Source organism: Heterodontus francisci, unplaced genomic scaffold (assembly GCF_036365525.1).
Source record: "Heterodontus francisci isolate sHetFra1 unplaced genomic scaffold, sHetFra1.hap1 HAP1_SCAFFOLD_43, whole genome shotgun sequence".
Classification (NCBI taxonomy): Eukaryota; Metazoa; Chordata; class Chondrichthyes; order Heterodontiformes; family Heterodontidae; genus Heterodontus; species Heterodontus francisci.
This window is the reverse complement of record NW_027141852.1, coordinates 21,058,762-21,079,100: the sequence shown is the minus strand read 5'-3', so window position 1 is coordinate 21,079,100 and position 20,339 is coordinate 21,058,762. Positions and strand designations below refer to the sequence as shown.

Here is a 20,339-nt window from a genome sequence, read left to right as displayed (position 1 = left end):
AATCAAAATTTCAACATTCCAATCAAATCTATTTGTTATTCCACAGTGTCTCTCCATGTGTTTTATTCTGTTGTATTCTCTCACAGTCTGTTTGATGATCAATGTCAAATCTCACTCTCTGTTCTGGTGAAGATCAGAAGCAGTGATATCTGTTTACACCACCCGACAAGTTGGTCTGAGGCTGTGTCTCTCTGATCATGTGGAGTTAAAGCAATTCTTCCAGTCAGTTAGTTCAGTTGTCATTTCATGAGAAATTCGGTCATCATGACTTCGTCAGTGACCTCATGGTTCCGGTGTCTGAGTGATGTTAATCATGATGTGATGAAATGATTGTATGTTCCAGTCTTTCCGTGGTGGGTTTTCACACTGAGTAGAAATGTGTTGGACATGGTCTGAAAATGTTTCACACCGCTCCATTCCCAACTTCATTTACTTGCAGAAGATATATTTCCATCAAAACACAGCTCGCTGCACAGCGAGAAGCTGTGCTGAAGGTGACATTCATGCTTATGCAACTGACAAGGTGGCCGAGAGGTTAAGGCGATGGACTGCTGATCCATTGTGCTCTGCATGCGTGGGTTCGAATCCCATCCTTGTCGCTTGTTTATGAACTATTTATGTTGGGGGAGTTTATGTGTAAAGTCAGCCTCAAAACCCGTTTTTGTCTGTGTCCAGATCGTGATTCCAGAATTGGTTATACTTAAATAAAATTGAGACAGACATTTGGAATTCTTCACCCAAACTGCACTGCAATGAAGATCAAATAGGGATCACGAAACGGAGCAGGATTTTTCTTCCCCTCCTTCCTTCCATCTTTACTTTCTCTGGCTTTGCACCAAGTGAAAGACAAATGGGAAAAGCAAATGGCGAGGGAGCAGATGCAGAAAATTATCCTTTGGCAAGAAATTTATTTTCAAATCTTCTTGATAGATTAATTGAGTGAGCAATGCTTTGCCAGATGGAGTTTAAAATGAGGGGTCATCTACTACCTACGATAGATCAGAGCGTTTTTTTGGAAGAGGTGAGATGTTAGAAACGGCGGAGGAGCAGAGACCCGAATACTGAATTAATAAAAGCTCGTGGACTGGTCGAAAATAATGTGAAAAGTGAACAGAATATGAAGATTGGAACTCATGTTGCAGTGATATAAAGCTCTGTGCTCCTGAAGTAAATGTCCAAGCCCAGATTGTGGGGAATCTGTGGAGAGTGATTTGGTTTTTATTCATTCTTGGGTGTGAGTATCGCTGATAAGGCGAGCATTTATTCCCCATTCCTATTGCCGTTGAGAAGGTGGTGGAGAGCTGCCTTCTTGAACTGATGCAGTCCATATGGTGCAGGAACACCCACAGTGCTGTTGGGGAGGGAGATCCAGGATTGTGACCCAACAACAGTGAAGAAATGGCGATATCGTTCCAAGTCAGGATGGTGAGTGACTTGGAGGGGAACCTGCAGGTAGTGAGTTCCCATGCATCTGCTGCCCTTGTCCTTCGAGGTGATAGTGGTCACGAGTTTGGAAGGTGCTGTTGAAGGATACTTGGCGAGTTGCTGCAGTGCATATGGAGATGGTACACACTGCAGCCGCTGTTTACTGGTTGTGGAGGGATTGAATGTTTAAGGTGGCGGGTTAGGTGCCGATCAAGTGTGCTGCTTTGTCCTGGATGGTGTTGAGCTTCTTGAATGTTGTTGAGTGGGATGTATTCCATCCCACTCCTGACTTGTGCCTTGTAGATGGTGGACAGGATTTGGGGTGTCAGGAGGTGAGATACTTGCTACAGAATTCGTAATCTCTGACCTGCGCTTATAGCCACAGCATTGATGTGACTGGTCCAGTTACGTTTCTGGTCAAGATGTTGATGGTGGGGGATTTAACGATGATAATGCTTCTGAATATCAAAAGGTAGATTTTTTCTCTCTCTCATTGGAGATGTTCACTGCTTGGCACTTGTGTGGCCAGAAGGTTGCTTGTCACTTATCAGCTCAAGCCTGAATGTTGTTCAGGTCTTGCTGCTTGCAGGCACAGACTGCTTCAGTATCTGAAGAGTTGTGAGTCATCATCTAACATTCCCACTTCTGACTGATGTTGAAGAGAAAGTCGTCAATGAAACAGCTGGGATGTTTGGGTCTGCAACACTACCCTGAGAAACTCCTGAGGCAATGTCCTGGGCTGAGATGATTGGCCTCCACTAACCACAACATCTTGTTTTGTGCAAGGTATGACTTCAACAAGTGAAGAGTTTTCCCCCTGATTCCCATTGACTTCAATTTTGCTGGGGATCCTTGATGCCACACTCACTCAAGGGCAATCACTCTCACCTCTCCTCTGGAATTCCAGTCTTTCATCTCTGTTTGGACCAAGCTGCAATGAGGTCATACGAACATAAGATCAGAAATACTAGGAGCAGGAGTAGGCCATTTGGCCCCTCGAGCTTGCTCCGCCATTCAATAGGATCATGGCTGACCTGATCATGACCTCAACCCCACTTTCTTGCCTGCCCACATAACCCTTGGCTCTCTTGTAGATAAAAATCTTGAAGCCATTCAATGACCCAGCCTCCACTGCTCTCTGCGGTAAAGAATTCCAAAGATTAATGACCCTCTGAGAGAAGAAATTCCTTCTTAAATGAAAAACCCCTAAATCTGAAACTGTGTCCCCGAGTTCTAGATTCCACCACGAGAGAAAACATCCTCTCAGCATCTACCCTGTTAAGCTCCCTCAGAATCTTATATGTCTCAATACGTTCTCCTTTCATTTTTCTCAACTCCAATGAGTATCGGTCCAACCTGCTCAACTTTCCTCATGAGACAACACCTTCATCACAGGAATTAATCCAATGAACCTTCTCTGAACTGCCTCCAATGCAAGTATATCCCTCCTTAAATAAGGAGACCAAAACTGTACACAGTACGCTCGGTGTGGTTTCACCAGCACCATGTACATTTGTCGCAAGACTTCTCTACTTTTATACTCCATCCCCCTTGCAATAAAGGGTAACATTCCATTTGCCTTCCTAATTATTTGCTGTACCTGCATGGTAACTTTTTGTGATTCATGTACGAGGACACCCAGATCCTTCTGCACCGCAGCATTCTGTAATCTCTCACAATTTAATTAATATTTTCCTTTTCTATTCTTCCTACCAAAGTGGATAACCTCACATTTTCCCACATTCTACTCTATCTGCCAAATTATTTCCTGGAGCTGAGAGACCCTGGCAGAACCTAAATTGAGCATCGATGATCAGATTATTGCTAAGTGTGTGGTGCTTGATAGCACTGTTGGTGACATTTTCCATCACTTTGCTGATGATTGACAGTAGACTGATGGGGCGTCAATTGGTCAGATTGGATTTGTCCTGCATTTTTTTTATGGAGAGGGCACACTTGGGTAATTTTCCACATTGTCAAGTAGATGCCTGTGTTGCAGCTCTACTGGAACAGCTTGGCTGAGGGCGCAGCTAGTTCTGGAGCACAAGTCTTCAGTACGAGTGTGGAAGTGAGCAGAAAGGCATGGCACTATGCTTAATGGGAAAGATAGCCAAGTTAGGAATAGTAGCTTTGCTGAGCTTTGATTTTAAGTGGCAGAAACCACAATGAAATAGTTAAAAGTAAATGCAGAGCGTGTGAGACTGTAAAGCTTAGCCGACACTGGTAATTGCAAAGACATCTGTTCTTTTTGGCCTGATTGTGTGACTCCCTGTTGTTTGGAACAAATGGACTCCTGTGAATCAAATGATGTCCATCCCTGTGTGAGTGATAAGGAGTGCTAGGCCCCTCTTATCTTTGTGAACTGCCGCTACTTGATGTAGCTGCAGACTGCACGAAACACTCAGGAATGTACACCTAATAGAGATAGCAGGATGCGCCGCAATTACTTGTCACAAGGTAGAGACAGACTCATGATCCATGTAGGGAGTGAGACTCGAATGATTATAAATGATTCCTATGTTCTTGCTAATTAGCTTGCTTGTCTGCTTTGTTTTATCTTGCTGGTACAAAACAATATTTTATTAGTAACAAGTATGGATTGAGAATGGAGTGTATTGTAACCTCAGTAACAGATGTACTGCATGTCACCACGTGGGTGAAGTCGAATTGTATCGCACTGATTGGTTAAACAAGGGGGTGTAGCATGAATCTTAATGCATAAACAGTCGTACCCGTATCAAAAAACTTCACTTACTCTAGTGGACCAGACAGACTCTGGGTGGAGTCAGTGTCGTTGCATTAGAGTAAGTCAGCCGGCTAAATGCGCAAATAAAGTAATTGATTTTACCTACACATCCGACTCAGAATATTCACTGAACCAGACTGAAGGCAAAAATAACTCAGAATTACACTAGAGCCGGAATGTTGTTAGGGCCCATAGTTTTTGCTGTATCGAGTGCCTTCAGCTGTTTCTTGCCATTATGGGGAGTGAAGCAAATTGGCTGAAAACTGGAAGCTGTGATGCTGGGGACCTCAAGAGGCCGAGATGAATCATCCACTGAGCAATTTCTGACTGAAGATGGTTTCAAATGCTCCAGCTTCATCTTTTGCACTGACGTGCTCGGCTCCACCAAAATTGAGGATAGGGATGTTTTTAGACCCTCCTCATCTGGTTCGTTATTTAATTGTCCACCACCATTCATGACTGGATACCTAGTTTCTCAGGGCAGTGCCCTAGGCCCAACCATCCTCAGCTGTTTCATTGATGGCTTTCTGTTCAACATAAGTCAGAAGTGGGAATGATCGCTGATGATTCACAACTCCTCAGATACTGAAGCAGTCTGCGCCTGCAAGCAGCAAGACCTGAACAACATTCAGGCTTGAGCTGATAAGTGACAAGCAACATTCTTTGATCTGATCCTGAGGGAGATATCCGTGCGTGGAGTGGCGGGATGTATGGAGAGTGATTCTGAAGAGGGTGTCTGAGCCTGGAGGGAAGAATCTGTGGTGAGTGGTCCTCAAAGGATGTCCGTGTCTGGAGATTTAGGATCTCTGAAGAGGGTCTCCGAGCCCATAGTGCTGGGATGTATGGAAAGTGATCCTGAAGTAGGTGTCCGAACCTGGAATGGCGAGATCTGTGGAGAGTGATCCTGAAGTGGGTGTCCAAGCCTGGAGGGCAGAATCTGTGGAGAGTGATCCTGACGAGTGTGTGTAAACCTGGAATGGAAGCTTTCTGTGGAGGTACAGGTGGAGGCCATTCATTCCCAGTATTTTAAAGAGGTTTAGCATAACTTATATGTTTTTACTCTATGCCTCTATTAGTAAAGCCAAGTGTCCTGTTTGCTCTTAGCTACCTTTTCAATCCTTCTCACATTGGTGTACATTGTCTCTCTGCTCCTGCACCCAGTTTAGAACTGTAACATTTCATTTATATGGCATTCTTCCTTCCAAATTGTATCACTTCACACTTCTCTGTGTAAAATTTAATCTGTTCTGTGAAAGCCCATTTTACCATTTTTTTTAAGTTCCCCTGAAGTGTGTTACTATCACTGGCATTGGACAAAATTCCTGAGCATTCTTTGATGCTATCTCCATAGACAGAGCAATCTTTTACGCGAGCTCAAATGTAGGATTTTGTGTGTTGAGTATCTTATTTCACCCACCAATATAAGCACAAATATGTCACGTAAATCTTGTTCACTGCAGTCCCTGCTGCTGTTTGCTGCCTATATTTACAGGTTTTTATCTCAACCTCGTCACCATGTTCTCTAATATATTCAGGGGGCATCAGCAGAGAAAATGTTCACCAAGCATGGCAAGTGCAAGGAAATGTTTATTAATGTCATTATGTCATGAACATAATATACAAATTTTTACATGTGTGAATCATCAAGATGTGTCTTCATAAATGGAACCCCGTCACAATAAACACTGTCACCTTTCAATGTTTAGCAGACAGGTTTGACGGCCTGATGTGTGTGATTCCCATATTAATGTGTTTGTACAAAGTTCGGGGAAAGATGGAGATACGAATAATTTACAGGGAAATCTTTTAAACATATTACCACATCTCTCACTCACAAAGATCTGCAAACACATAGATTCAGAAAGAACCTGAGTACAAAATCAGCTAAAATGAACACAGCCAGAGAGACTTGCGATAACCTGCAGCTCAGGGAAAGTACATGATGTTATGGAAGGGATTCTGTTTCTTTTGTTAAAATATTTTTTGAAGAAGTCATAATCAAACTGAATAAATGTAGGACCAGTTCTTTTTCAAGAGGGCACCAAAAGGACCAATTTGGCAACTATGTTTACTGGTTGTCACATGATTCAAGTTAAATATAGAACAGAAACCCTGGTAACCGGGAGAAATGTGGTTAGTGAAGTCAGTCATGCCCCTTGAATGGACAACCTTGGCAGCAGCAGCGCAAACCGAAGACAGCAGAAAACTCACAACCTTTGGTTGTAGCAGTCAGTGTGTTTTATCTGCTGGAGTGAGCAGCTGATAAAGTTAGCCTGAAGAATCGTCAAGGAAGGAGAGAAGACCACAACCCAGTTTGTTTTCCAGAAAATCTTTAAAAGACCCTGAGAAGTCCACTGAGTTAATTCATCTTGTCGCATGTCTTTGAAGAAGGCCTGCTAAAATTAATTCTCAATGCCTTCTGAAAAGAACTGTTCGAAAATACCCTAGTGACCTGTCTACGTATATTCGGAAGTTAGACTGCATTCCAGTTTTGGAGCAACATATCTCATCTGATGATTTCTTCAAAAATGAGCAAATAAACAGCCCAAGAGGTTGTTTTTGTCTGCAACAGAGTGCTGAATTAAAAAAAAAAATCCCTTTTATTTTTTCAGCTATCCGGTGTGTGTGTGTGTGTGTGTGTGTGTGTGTGTGTGCGTGTGTGTGTGTGTGTGTGTGTGTGTGTGTGTGTGTGTGTGTGTGTGTGTGTGTGGCTCGAAGACAAACAAAAGGACTTTAAAAGTTGTTCAAGGTGAAAAAGGAACTTTTAAAATTTCCACCTGTGTGTTTATGCTTTACTTCATGACTAGTTAAAACTTATTCGACAATAAATGGATAATTTTGTTGTTAATTAAAGAAACCTGGTCAGTGTCTTCTATTCTGGGAAAAATAGAGTACATGACTGACTGTATCAGTAAGTGGGAAAAGTTAAAATAGATGTTGTGACCTGTGGAGAAGTGGGATGAGAATAAAGAGTGCCCTCCTCTGCCCTTAGTTGTCACAGCATTTGTGATCTGGCTCAGTAGCTTAATTGGTTCGAGTGTTTGTCTAATAATCAGAAAATCTTGGATTCATATCCTTGCTTCAAAAGTTTAGCTGTCAATCGTTTACATATGTTTTCTTGTGAACTTCAACTTTTCTTATGAATTTTATTCACAAAAGAAAACAGCTCAGTGGTTGCCTTTGTGAAGGATGTGTGTTTGAAATGGCTGTTCCTGCTCGTACAGATGTTCAGTGCTAATATTTCAACGGCAACTCAATCCGCTACAATTTCTTTGAGAGCAATGTGTTTGCAGTTGCATTTAACCTGGAAAACAGCTCAACATTAATCTAACTGAAGGAAAGTGTGACCGTGTTGTATGTTTCAGAGTGTTTGTGTCGTTTTGTGTCTCTTTTAACCAAGAATATAACACGACGCAAAGGGATGGGTTGATCCGAGGTTTAGAATATATTATCATTCAGGAGCAAGAAAAATCAAAAGGAACAAAATAAGAAAACCCAGTCTCCAGATTTGAGAATCTGTAGATCCACTTTGGGAAAGTGAATCAGAGCAGAATGAAGGGTGAATGGTCCGACTGCCCAGAAGAGATGATGACACAGCTCAGTCAGCACGTTCCCCTGCTTTATGATGCTGGAACATTCCTCACACAGAAATTATTCAATCAATATTCATCTGCCGAGTCGGTCTGAGGCTGTGCCTCTCTGATCACGTGGAGTTAAAGCAATTCTTCCAGTCAGTTAGTTCAGTTGTCATTTCATGAGAAATTAGAAGTTATCATGACTTCGTCAGTGACCTCATGGTTCAGGTGTCTGAGTGATGTTAATCATGATGTGATGAATTGATTGTATGTTCCAGTCTTTCCGTGGTCGATTTTCACACTGAGTAGAAACGTGTTGGACATGGTCTGGAAATGTTTCACACCACTCCATTCCCAACAGGCCATGACCTGATGTGATGGAAATGTCATTTACTAAAAGAAGCTACATTTCCATCATTGCACATCTGGATGCACAGTCAGGATCTGAGCTGAAGGTGACCGTCCTGCCCAAATTTCCATAGAGGCAAAAAAGACATGTGATGGGTTACTGGCACAAAGCTGGGTGATGAGGTGTTTGAGAGGTTAAGATGATGGATTATTAATTCCTTCTATTTTACATGTATGAGTTTGAATCCCATCTGCATCAACAGTTTATAAAATGTTCAATCCATTGTTTCTTCGTAATTCACCAGCTTTTGCAGAAAGTAGGACTTAAGCTGTTGCAGTACCTGTTAGAAAGATAGTCGAAGTTATTCTGAAGCCATCTTCCAATGTCATCTACATGGAAGCGGGATTTTAAAGGATAAGATGTAGTTTTTAAAAGTCACTTCAATCTTACTCGAGTCTTTACAAAGAAGCCAGGTAAATCTTTGATGAAAACTCATATACATTTAGAGATCTTTTAAAAGCACTTCAATCTTGTTAATAAAAAGTGAATCCCATGGATAATGGACGAGTTTGCCATAATCTTCCAATCTTCCCTGGATACGGGGGAGGTGCCAGGAGTAAACAGTGGCAAATGCGACGCCCGTATTCAAGAAAGGGTGTAAGGACAGTCCGGCTAACTACAGGCCAGTTAGATTAACAGCAGTGGTGGGTAAGGTTTTAGAAAGAATAATCAGGGTAAAAAATCAACAGTCACTTGGAGAGGTTTGAGTTAATTAAGGAGAGTGAGCATGGATTTATAAATGGGAGTTCATGCTTGACTAATCTGACTGCATTTTTTGATGACCCAACAGAGCAGCTTGATGAAGGGAATGCAGTGGATGTTGTTTATATAGATTTTAAGGAAGCGTTTGACAAGGTACCACATAAAAGGGTGGTTTACAAAATTGAGGTTCGTGGTATAGGAGGGTCAGTGTCCAATTGGATAGAAAATTGGTTGAAGGACAGAAAACAGCGAGTCTTATGAAATGATTCATTGTCAGCCTGGAGGATAGTCGACAGTGGTGTTCCCCAAGGGTCAGTGCTAGAACCACTGCTTTTTTTGCGAAAGATAAATGACTTGGATCTTGGAATATTGAGTAGAATCTCAAAATATCCCGATGACAACAAACTTGGAGGAGTGGCAAACAGTGAGAATGATATGAACTGCCTGCAACAGGACAATGATAGGCTAGCAGAATGGGCAGACAGGTGGCAGATGGAATTTAATAGTGACAAGTGTGAGGTGATGTATTTTGGCACAAGGAATAGGGAGAGGCAATATTTACTTAATGGCACAGTTCTAAAGTGTGTGTTGGAATAGAGGGACTTGGGGTTCATGTGCATCAATCTTTGAAGGTGGCAAGACATATTGCGAGAGTGGTTAGCAAAGCATATGGGATCTTGGGCTTGAAGAAAAGAGGCATTGAGTACAAAGCAGGGAAGTTATGCTGAACCATTATAAAACTCTGGTTAGGCCCCAGTTGGCGTGTTGCTTCCAGTTTTGCTGACCACACTTAAGAAAGAATGTGAGCGTCCTTGAGAGGATGCAGAGGAAATTCACCAGAATGGATCCAGGGATGGAGGATTTTAGTTACAAGGTTAGGTTGGAAGAGCTAGGGTTGTTCTCCCTGCATCAAAGGAGAGTGAGGGGAGAATTGATAGATGTGTTTTCGACTATGACAGTTTTAAATAAATTGGCAAGGAAACATTGTTCCCGTTAACTATTGGTACAAGGACTAGGGGACACAGATTGAAGGTTTTGGACAGGAGATACAGGGGGAATGTGCGCAAGAACTTTTTTACACTGATTGGTGATGATCTGTAACTCGCTGTCCACGAGGGCGGTGGAAATGGAGACAATCGAGGATTACAAAAGGAACTTGAATGGGCACTTGAAGGAAATAATTTTACAGGGCTATGGGGATCGAGCAGACAAGTAATAACTCGTCTCCACTCCTAGTATTTCTAAATCCCACACATTCACGATAATGTGAACAACTCTTTCCTGTTGTTTCTCTCTCAGATTTGTAAACTTCACTGTATTGGAGTGAAGTGACATCTACTGGCAAGGAACAAGAACTGCCGTGATGAGATCAGCCATGATTGTATTGAATGGCAGAGCAGGATCGAGTGGCTGACTTGCCGACTCCGGCTCCTCGTTCTTATGTTCATAGAATCATACAGCACAGAAGGAGGCCATTCGGCCCCATTGTGCCTCTGCTGACTCTCTGACAAAAAGATGCAATTAGTCCAACCCCCTGCCTATTTCCCCATAATCCTGGAGAATTTCACTTTGAAATATTTGTCCAATTCCTTTATGAAAGTTATAATTGAATCTGTTTCCACCACCCTGTCAGACAATTCATTCCAAATCCGAATCAGTTACTGGGTAAAAAGATCTCTCCTCACCTCCCCTTGACATTTTTGGCCAATTATTTTAAATCTGTGTCCTCTGGTTACTGACCCCCAGGACAGTGGAAACAGTTTCTCCCTCTCTACCCTATGAAAATCCTTCATGATTCTGAACACCTCCATTAAATCTTCCCTTAACCTTCTCTACTCTGAGGAGAACAATCCCAGCTTCACCAGCCTGTCCAGAGAACTGACACCCCTCATCTCTGGTATCATTCTAGGAAATCTTCTCTGAACTGTCTCAGAAGCTTTGATGTCCTTTCTAAAGCCTGGTGCCCAGAACTGGACACATTACTCGAGCTGAGATCGAGCCAGAGACGCCCACAGCCCACGAACGAATAAAAAAACGCTCCCGAACCATTCCCCAATTCTTAAGCATTTATCGACGCTCCCTGCCCAGTCCCCAAATCTTATTCATTTAGAAACGCTCCCTGCGCAGTCTCCAACTCTTATTCAGTTATCGACACTCCCTGCCCAGTCCCCAATTCTTATCCATTTACAGACGCTTCCTGACCAGTACCCAAATCTTATTCATTTAGAGACGCTCCCTGCCCAGTCCCCCAATTCTTATCCATTTGCAGACGCTCCCTGCCCAGTCCCCAATTCTTATCCATTTACAGACGCTCCCTGACCAGTACCCAAATTTTATTCATTTAGAGACGCTCCCTGCCCAGTCCCCAATTCTTATCCATTCATAGACGCCGTTTCGGGAAGCCTCACCGGGAAAAGCTTCACCACCGCCATCCGCAGGGATACAGATGGGATTGTTCCATCTTATTGTGGCCCTGAGGCCCTGCTCCAGCTGTGTGAGCCCGCAAAGTCTTCTCGCACTTTGTGAATATCCCGCTCCAACTCCGAACCCGCAGCTCTTGCTGCTGACAAAGCTCTCTACCGCGCCTGCGCGCCCCGCTCCTGTCACAGATAGGGCGGATTCTAGGCCGCTGAGCATTCTGGGTATCACACCTGTCATTAATGCTATTCTTTCAGCTGAAAGGTTTTATTACGTACATTTCATGACCTGGAATCCTCGTGAGTGTTTTCTTTTGCACCTGTCAGTGCCTGGGAGGATAGAGTCAGCTTCACTTTGTAGCCATGAGTTTCTGTTGTGAGAAAGTGGTGTTTAACTCAGTATATTTCAGTTTTTGGTCTGTGACTGTGGGTATTATTCAGTACTTGTTTGTTTCTGCTATTGCTCTGTGAGTTTCACCACATATCTTTCAACAATTTGTATGTGAGCATCAGCTTTTGTCTATATCTATCAGTTTCTGAGAAATGAGAAAGGGTTTGATTCTATCCCTATCAGTTTCTGTTACATGCATGTGTCTTTAATCTGCACCTCCTCTGAGTGTGTCTTCGTCTCTGTGCTTGTAGGTGAATATGTGTTTTGCTTTGTATCTCTCAGTCTTTGAAGTGTGAGCCTGGGTTTGTACCTAATTTTCTTTGTACCTTGCTGTTGGGATTTGAAAGAAAGATTTTTACACGTTACCTGCCAACTGCTGCTACGTGACTGTGGGTTTCACACTGTATCTGTCAATTTCTTGTCTGGTAATGCGAAGTTTACAGTGTACCTGTCAGTTTCTTGTATGTGAGTGTTGATTTCACTCTGAAAAGAATCATAGATCATAGAATAGTTACAGAACAAAAGGAAGCCATTCAGCTCATTGTGCTTGTGCTGCTTCTATGCACGAGCAACTCAGCTCATGCCACAGACTCATGTATTCCATGAAAACATGCAATTTTTCCACTTCAGATAATTATCTTATACCATTTTGAAAGCCATGGTTGAATCAGCCTCCATCACACTCTCAAGCAGTGCATATCAGATCTTAACCACTCGCTGTGCAAAAGAAGTTTTTCCTCATGTTGCCTTTGGTTCTTTTGCCATTCACCTTAAATCGGTGTCCTCAGGTTACAGAGCCGTGAATAATATTCCCCATTGCTTTCTCAGCACTGATGGATTGTGAAGCAGGAGACAGCCAGAAGTCCCACTGAGCCGCACAGACCCCGAGCTGGGAATGAAATGAGATGAAGTTCAATCTTTCACAGCGAGATGCTGCAGAGAGATGAGTCCCGAATCAAAGTGAGACTTTCTCATACTTTTGCTGAATTTCATTTCAAACACTCCTTTTACTCTCTGCTAATGAAGCCTTAAAAAAGGGAAAAACAAAATGGCACTCAAACTCACCACCCTGAAATTAAAAGTTTAATGTTTGACTGACTGAACTGTCACTTCTACTCGGTCTCTTATTGGATGGATGCAACTGTATTCTCCAACGCAGGGGTGGCATTCAAATCCTCCCATGGGTCCACATGTCAGACTGAGTTCCATGTTGTAGACTCAAGCAAAGGAAATCTGTTCAGTTCCAAAACTATCAGTGAGTTGAAGCTCATTACGATCATCATCATCAGAGGTCAGAACTACCTGGTGAAAGATGACAATCTGAAGAAGGATCCACAATTATTCAAAGGCATAGACAAAGTGAAAAACAAGAAAATCGATGAGTCAATGCAAGCCAAACAACAGAAACACTGAAGAATTCCATTCCATTCCAGTCCAGAACCCAGTCCTGTTGTTTTTGGAGTCAGGTCACAATTACTGCAACAACTTTATATTCCCACTTAGCTATCTGTACATTTAGTTAATCAAGCTCTTTGAATCCAGCTCTCTGGTCCTCAAGCAGGCTCCATATGGAAATCAATTCCGCCTTCTGCAATGTTGAAACCAATCAATGACCTTAAACTAAAAATGCCAAAGAAGAAGGACTTGTCCAGGATTTGAACCCAGGATCTCTCACACATTAATTAATCACTCACCCTAAGCAAGGATCATACCCCTAGATGAACATGCCACTGATATCAGAACTTCCTTTTAGCTCCTGTGGAATTTCACTGGCAGCCAAAGCCTACCATCCATTTTTTTTTTTCAGAGCAAAGCAACATCTTGCAAATTCTGAAATAAAAACAGAAAGTGTTGGAAATGTTCAGAAACTCTGGCAGCATCTGTGGAGAGAGAAACAGAGTTCACCTTTCAGGGCGTTTACCTTTTGTTTGAGCCATCCTTTCACACTGCTTCTGTCCACCCAATCTCACTTTCTATTTTATCTAGATTCCACCCACTCACTACCTAAATACATTTATCATGAATTCCTCATATCTTTTAATAATGACAATTTTATATTTCTGGCCTTTGCTTTGGACTCCACGACAAGTGGAATCATGTCTCCACCAACCCAATCAAACCCATTCACTATTTCCTCACATTGCAATGTTTCTTTCACCCTGACAGACGATGGAATTTCTGCTGCTTGATTGCAGTTCTTGCTTCCTGCCAGTAGATGTCACCTCACTCCAGTACAGTGAAGGTGACAAATCTGAGAGCACACAACAAGAAGTAATTGTTCACGTTGTTCATTGTTCAGTGAACAGGTCCCTCTATTCCTGCACACTCTTTAGAACTGTGCCATTAAGTATATATTGCCTCTCCCTATTCCTTCTGCTAAAATGCATCACCTCACACTAGTCACTATTAAAATCCATCTGCACCTGTCTGCCCATTCTGCTAGCCTATCACTGTCTTGTTGAGGGTGGTTCATTTCATCCTCACTGTTTGCCACTTCTCCAAGTTTGGTGTTATCGGCATATTTTGAGATTCTACTCTATATTCCAAGATCCAAGTCATTTATCTGTCGCAAGTAAAAAGCAGTGGTTCCAGCAGTGACCCTTGGGGAACAGCACTGTCGACAACCTTCCAGTCTGAGAATGAATCATTTATTACGACTTGCTGTTTTCTGTCCTTAAGCCAATTTTCTATCCAATTGGACACTGACCCTCCTATTCCATGAACCTCAATGTTGTTAATCACACTTTTATGTGTCGTTTCTTAAAATCCATATAAACAACATCCACTGCATGCCCATCATAACCCTTCTCTGTTAGTTCATCAAAAAATGCAGTTAGATTAGTCAAGCATGAACTCCCATGTATAAATCCATGCTCACTCTCCTTAATTAACTCAAACCTCTCCAAGTGACTGTTGATTTTTTCCCTGATTATTCTTTCTAAAACCTTACCCACCACTGCTGTTAATCTAACTGGCCTGTAGTTAGCCGGACTGTCCTTACACCCTTTCTTGAATAAGGGTGTCACATTTGCAACTGTTTAATCCTCTGACACCTCCCCCGTATCCAGGGAAGATTGGAAGATTATAGCAAGCCTTTCTGTTATCTGCATCCACATTTCCTTTCGCAATCTGGGATGAAAGCCATCCGGACCAGGTAATTTATCTTCCTGAAGCATAACCAGCCTTTTCAGTACCTCCCTCTCTCAATTTGTACCCTCTCCATTGCCTCTACACTCTCCACTTCTCCTGATATTTTGTCAAATTCCACTTCCTTAGTGATCATTGATACAAGGTACTTATTAACTAGATTAACATTGCCCTGCAGCTCTAAGTATATATTACCCTCTTTGTCCCGAATGGGGCCCACTTCACCGCTGACTACCTGCTTATTATTTATATACTGCTCGAAGATTTTTGGGTTCCCTTTCATGTTGACTGCCATTCTATTCTCGTAGAGATAGGGAATAAGCTAAATATAGAAGATAGAAATATTTCCCATCCTTGGGTGAGGTGGAATTTTTTTATGCTGTGAGTGGTAATGTCCTGACCCACGAGTGTGGTAGAAGTAGAGACAATCAATGATTTGAAAAGGAAATTGGATGGATACCTGAAGCAAAGGAACTTGCAGGAGGAAAGGGATCGAGCAGGTGAGTGGAACTGAGTAGCTGGCTCCGATAATTGCTGCAGTCACTGCGATCCCCCTTAATTTTGTACAAGGTGACAATGTTTGCATCACGCATGTTTTGAGCCCTTGTTGAGCTCGACTATGGAGGGCTCACTGTCCAGTTCCTCCATGACAGGGAAGTCTGGAATGGCACTGAGAGCTACTTCAATGACAATGTTCTCCGTTATGTAGAGTTCAAGATAATGCTCCACTCACCTTTCCGTCTGCTTGTTAGGTTCAGTGATGATCACCCCTCTCTTTGTCTTCAAAAGGTGCTGATTTAGTTACTACTGGGCCCATTGCTTTCTTAATTCCTTCATACATCCCTCTAGCATCCCCGGATTCATCAGCAGAGGTTTAACCAGTATTGATTGGTGCAGTGCCGAGCAGTCTGCAGAGACTTGTTTGTGGCAGCTCTGAGAGCATTTAGATGTTGTTTGCTGGGGACTTGTTTGTAGTTCATGAGGGCTCTCCTCTTAGTTACAGTAACTGACTCCATTTCAGTCCAATAAGCCTCAAACCAGTCAGCATTCCTCCCATCTCTTTTCCTATACACAGTGAGTGCAGAGTTATAGATGGTGGTGTGCAGATGATTCCACTTTGACACTGCACTGAGGCCTTGAGCATTGTTGTCTGAAAGAGCCTGATCGAGGATGTTGAGGAACTCCTGGGTCCTTTCTGGATCAGTGGTTCGGCAAGTGTTGATCAGAAGACGAGCTTTTATCATGGATGGATGAAGCTTCCTTGGCTGAAGCCTGACCTTGTTACACACCAGGGAGTGATCAGTGTCACAGTCAGCGCTGTGATAGCTGCGAGTGATGAGGACACTGCTGAGGGTGTTATGTCTGGTGAAGATAAGGTCTAGCTGGTGCCAATGGCATGATCTCGGATGTCTCCAGGACACCTTGTAGCACAGCTTGACCTGGAAGTAGCTGTTCATCACACAGAATCCATGGTGACAGCATAGCTCCAGCAACCTCTGTCCATTTTTGTTCATCTTGCCAATCCCCTGGTGCCCTATGCACATTGGCAAAGCTGTGTAGTCAGTACCCAAGCTTGTGTTGAAGTCTCCTAGAAGGTACAGTCCCTCAGTGCTGGGAATTCTACTGATGGCAGTGTCAAGTGTCACATAGAATTGATCCTTGACATCTGGGGTGGAGGTGAGTGTCGGGACATAGATGCACATGAGATTAACTGGGCCCACACTTGTTGACAAGTGAAGAGTAAGAAGTCTCTCTGAGCCTACTGTGGGTGGTTCACTCATTTGAAGTGGCGTGTATTTTACTGTGAAACCCTCTCCATGCTCACGAGTTGCCTCTTGGGCTTTCCCCTGCCAGAAGAAGGTGTAGTGTTTCTCTTTGAGGGATCCACTTTGAACGAGTGTAGTTTCTTGCAGCACAGCAATGTCCACATTGAGCATTGTGAGTTCCTTGTCGATCACAACTGTCTTGTGTGTGTCAGCAACCTGCAGAAGGTTGTCGGTAAGGCCAGGACACATGGTCCTCACATTCCAGCTTGTGATGCGAAGGACTGGTGTCTTCTTTGTTGAGTTTGTTTTTCTTGGTGCATAGATTATCAATCCGCCTGTTGAGAGATGACTCTCTAAGCTCCAAGCACCCATTGAAGCAAGCAGGTCGTGGCAGGACAGCACCTAACTGACTGGGGGCTGTCCAGCTTGGAGTGAATGGTAGCTATCCAATGAGACACTAAGAGCTCTCCCATTGTCCGAAGTAACCCCTGGCGCTCATACTCTACAACAATTGAATGAGAGCTTATAATCAGTAACTGTTTATTCCCGGGTTGTGCTCATGTTTAACCACGAAGCTGGAGTGTCCTCTCTAGGGCACAGGCCTGGGCAAACAGTATGGAGACCCTGAGCATCAGGACCCCCTCTCAGCATTGCTCGTATTGTCCAAAGGAAAGGAAAAACCAGTACTGTTTGTTACCAGTTCTGTTGTAGGAGTTGCTGGAAAACTGCCTGATAAGTCACAGGTAACCGCCTCCAGGACTCCACTCCGGATTTACTGTCCAGGTTTACTGCCTCAGCCTTCTTATTTATTTATTTAGAGATACAGTACTGAAACAGGTCCTTCCAGCCCACCGAGTCTGTACCAACCATCAACCACCCATTTATACTAATCCTACATTAATCCCGTATTCCTACCACATCCCCTCAATTCCCCTACCACCTACCTACACTAGGGGCAATTTACAATGGCCAATTTACCTATCAACCTGCAAGTCTTTGGCTGTGGGAGGAAACCAGAGCACCCGGCAGAAACCCACGCAGTCACAGGGAGAACTTGTAAACTCTGCACAGGCAGTACCCAGAATCGAACGCGGGTCACTAGAGGTGTGAGGCTGCGGTGCTAACCACTGCGCCACTGTGTCTTCTCCAGACACCCCTTGAGAAGTGAGACTTTTTGCCCAGAGATGGGGCTCTGTTTCTTGGCATCAGGATGGAACCACACACCAGTGGGCCTGTATGACATGCACAAGGATATCACACACTGCCCCATCTCTGGTACAGATCAGATTCAGACACTGAACAGATTGCAACCCACAAGGACATCACAACCTTCCCGCTCTCTGGGACAGGTCAGTGTGATACACCAAACAAACAGCACCCCACAGGGGCCTCATAAATGCCACGTCCCTGTGACAGATCAAGGTCAGACACTGCAAATATTGCAACCACAGGAACATCACAAATTGCCCAATCCCTCGGACAGCTCGGGGTCTGACATTGAACATATTGCAACAACAAGGACATTACTGTATTACTCCCTCCATTCTGAAAAACAAGCATTCACCCCACTTTTTACCCTGCAGCCAATTTTGGATCCACACTGCCACTGCCCCTTTAATCCCTTCTGCTTGAATTTTGTTAGCAAGTCATAGAGAGATGCAAAACTGAAACAGGCCCTACGGCCCACTGAGTCTGTGTTGACCAACCACCACCCATTTATAGTAATCCTACACCATAATCCCATATTCCCCACCACATCCCCACCATTCTCTTACCTACACTAGGAGCAATTTACAACAGCCAATTTACCTGTCAACCTGCAGTCTTTGCTTGTGGGAGGAAACCGGAGCACCCAGCAGAAACACACACAGTCACAGGGAGAACTTGCAAACTCTGCACAGGCAGTACCCAGAACTGAACCTGGGTTGCGAGAGCTGTGAGGTTGCAGTGCCAACCACTGTGCCATTGTGCTGCCCCAAGTCTAGTTTATTGTACCTTTTCAAACACAATTTTGACGTCCAGACACGTACCATTAACCTCACCACCCTCGTCAACTCTCTCTGAAACTTCATCAAAGAAATTAATTCATTAATTATTTCAGACACAATCTTCTGTTAACCAATCTGTACTGGCTGTCATTTATTAGTCCATGTTCTACCAAGTGACTGTTAATTTCCTCCTGGATAATTGTCTCTAAAAGTTTCCCCACCACCGACATTAGACTAATTGGTCTGTAGTTCCTGGGTTTATCTCTCTTTTTAAACAGGGCTGTAATATTCACAACCCTTGCAGACTTATCTTTTAATTCTGGAAAGTCTATTGCAGACAATCACTTTGGGCATGACTTTAACCAATTAAAGCAACAGGATACTTGATTAATAAGTCCAGAACTTTCATTGAGAGTAAAATAGTACTTCATAATTGAAAGTAAAATTATACTTAACAAACTTGGGGAATATAACTTTACAGCTCTGGGGACTGGTCGAGCTTGGTCTCAGAGTGTCACGGTCCTCTTTGTCCAGTCTAGATCCCTCGTCAGATGGAGAACTTGGTTGATGATCTGAGTCTTTACCCCTGAGATCTTCTAGTGTTCCTGCACACTGAAACTTTACAAGATCCCTACTTTTAACCACTGGATGGCCATCACACCAACATGTAAAATAATAATTGGTCCTAGCTGTTGCTAGGTACATTTAATTAGTTCTTAATAATGTCTTCCACTGACAGTCACCTGTCCTCAGAATCTCAGACATGAGTACAATGGAGTGGTTTCACACTGTCTCCCAATCTGATCTGAAACAAGTTTCCTATTCATTAAATCTAGACTCTTGAAGGTCACGATGTACCATACCATGGGTTTTATCAAGGGTCCGAGAAAGGTCCATTGTTTGAATACATTTAGCTGAAACTGTCCTTTCCCACACAGACACAGAAACTCACAGTAATTAGATTGAACTAACTTTAAATGAAAACCCATTCTCTCTAAAATGTTTATTGATTCATTAATTATAACTCAATCAAGGTTCATTACTTTTACAATCATCTGTTTCAGGATGGGTAGCTACTCATTAATTATACAGGATATAAACGTTAGTACTGAACACAAAATGGTTCCTTTGGTCATGTGTTCATTATAAAATGGCTTTCTTAACGTTGTTAGTTATGACAATGGATACATGATAAAAATAGTCAAGTTAAACTGAGATCGAACTACCCAAGCTTACCTCCATCCTCCAGTCCTCTGGCATCATTCCCATATTCAAGGAGGATTGAAAGATTGTGGTTCGAGTCTCTGCTATTTCCACCCTGACTTCCCTCAGCAACCCAGGATGCAGCCCATCCAGACCGGGTGACCTGTAGACAGGTGTGAGCACTGCTAACCTTGTAATTGTCTCCTCTTTATCTATTTTCATCCCCTCCAAATTCTCCACTTCCTCCTCCTTTACTGTGACATTTGCAGCACCCGTTTGTTTTGTGATGACAGATGAAATGTACTTAATTAGTACCTCAGCCACACCCTCTGCCTCCACAGGATCTCCTAATTGACCCACCCTTTCATTGACTGTCCATATGTTGGTAAAAGACTTCAGTGTTCCCAGTTATGTGACCTGCTAATCTTTTCTCATACATTCTCTTGCTGATCTCATTTCCTTTTTCAGCTCTCCTCTGTACTTTCTGTATTCTGCTTGTTTCTCTACTGCATATGAATCCTCACATGATTTTTCAGTGAATGGTTCTTGAACTATTTTGTGAAAGGATTT

At 43.1% G+C, this 20,339-nt stretch overlaps 1 non-coding gene across 1 annotated transcript; it reads left to right on the top strand.

Annotated features, from left to right (window-relative positions):
* The first annotated feature begins 517 nt into the window (after nucleotides 1-517).
* On the top strand, nucleotides 518-599 carry trnas-gcu (transfer RNA serine (anticodon GCU)). The gene has a single exon. It is a non-coding gene; the product is annotated as a tRNA-Ser (tRNA).
* The last annotated feature ends 19,740 nt before the right edge of the window (nucleotides 600-20,339 follow it).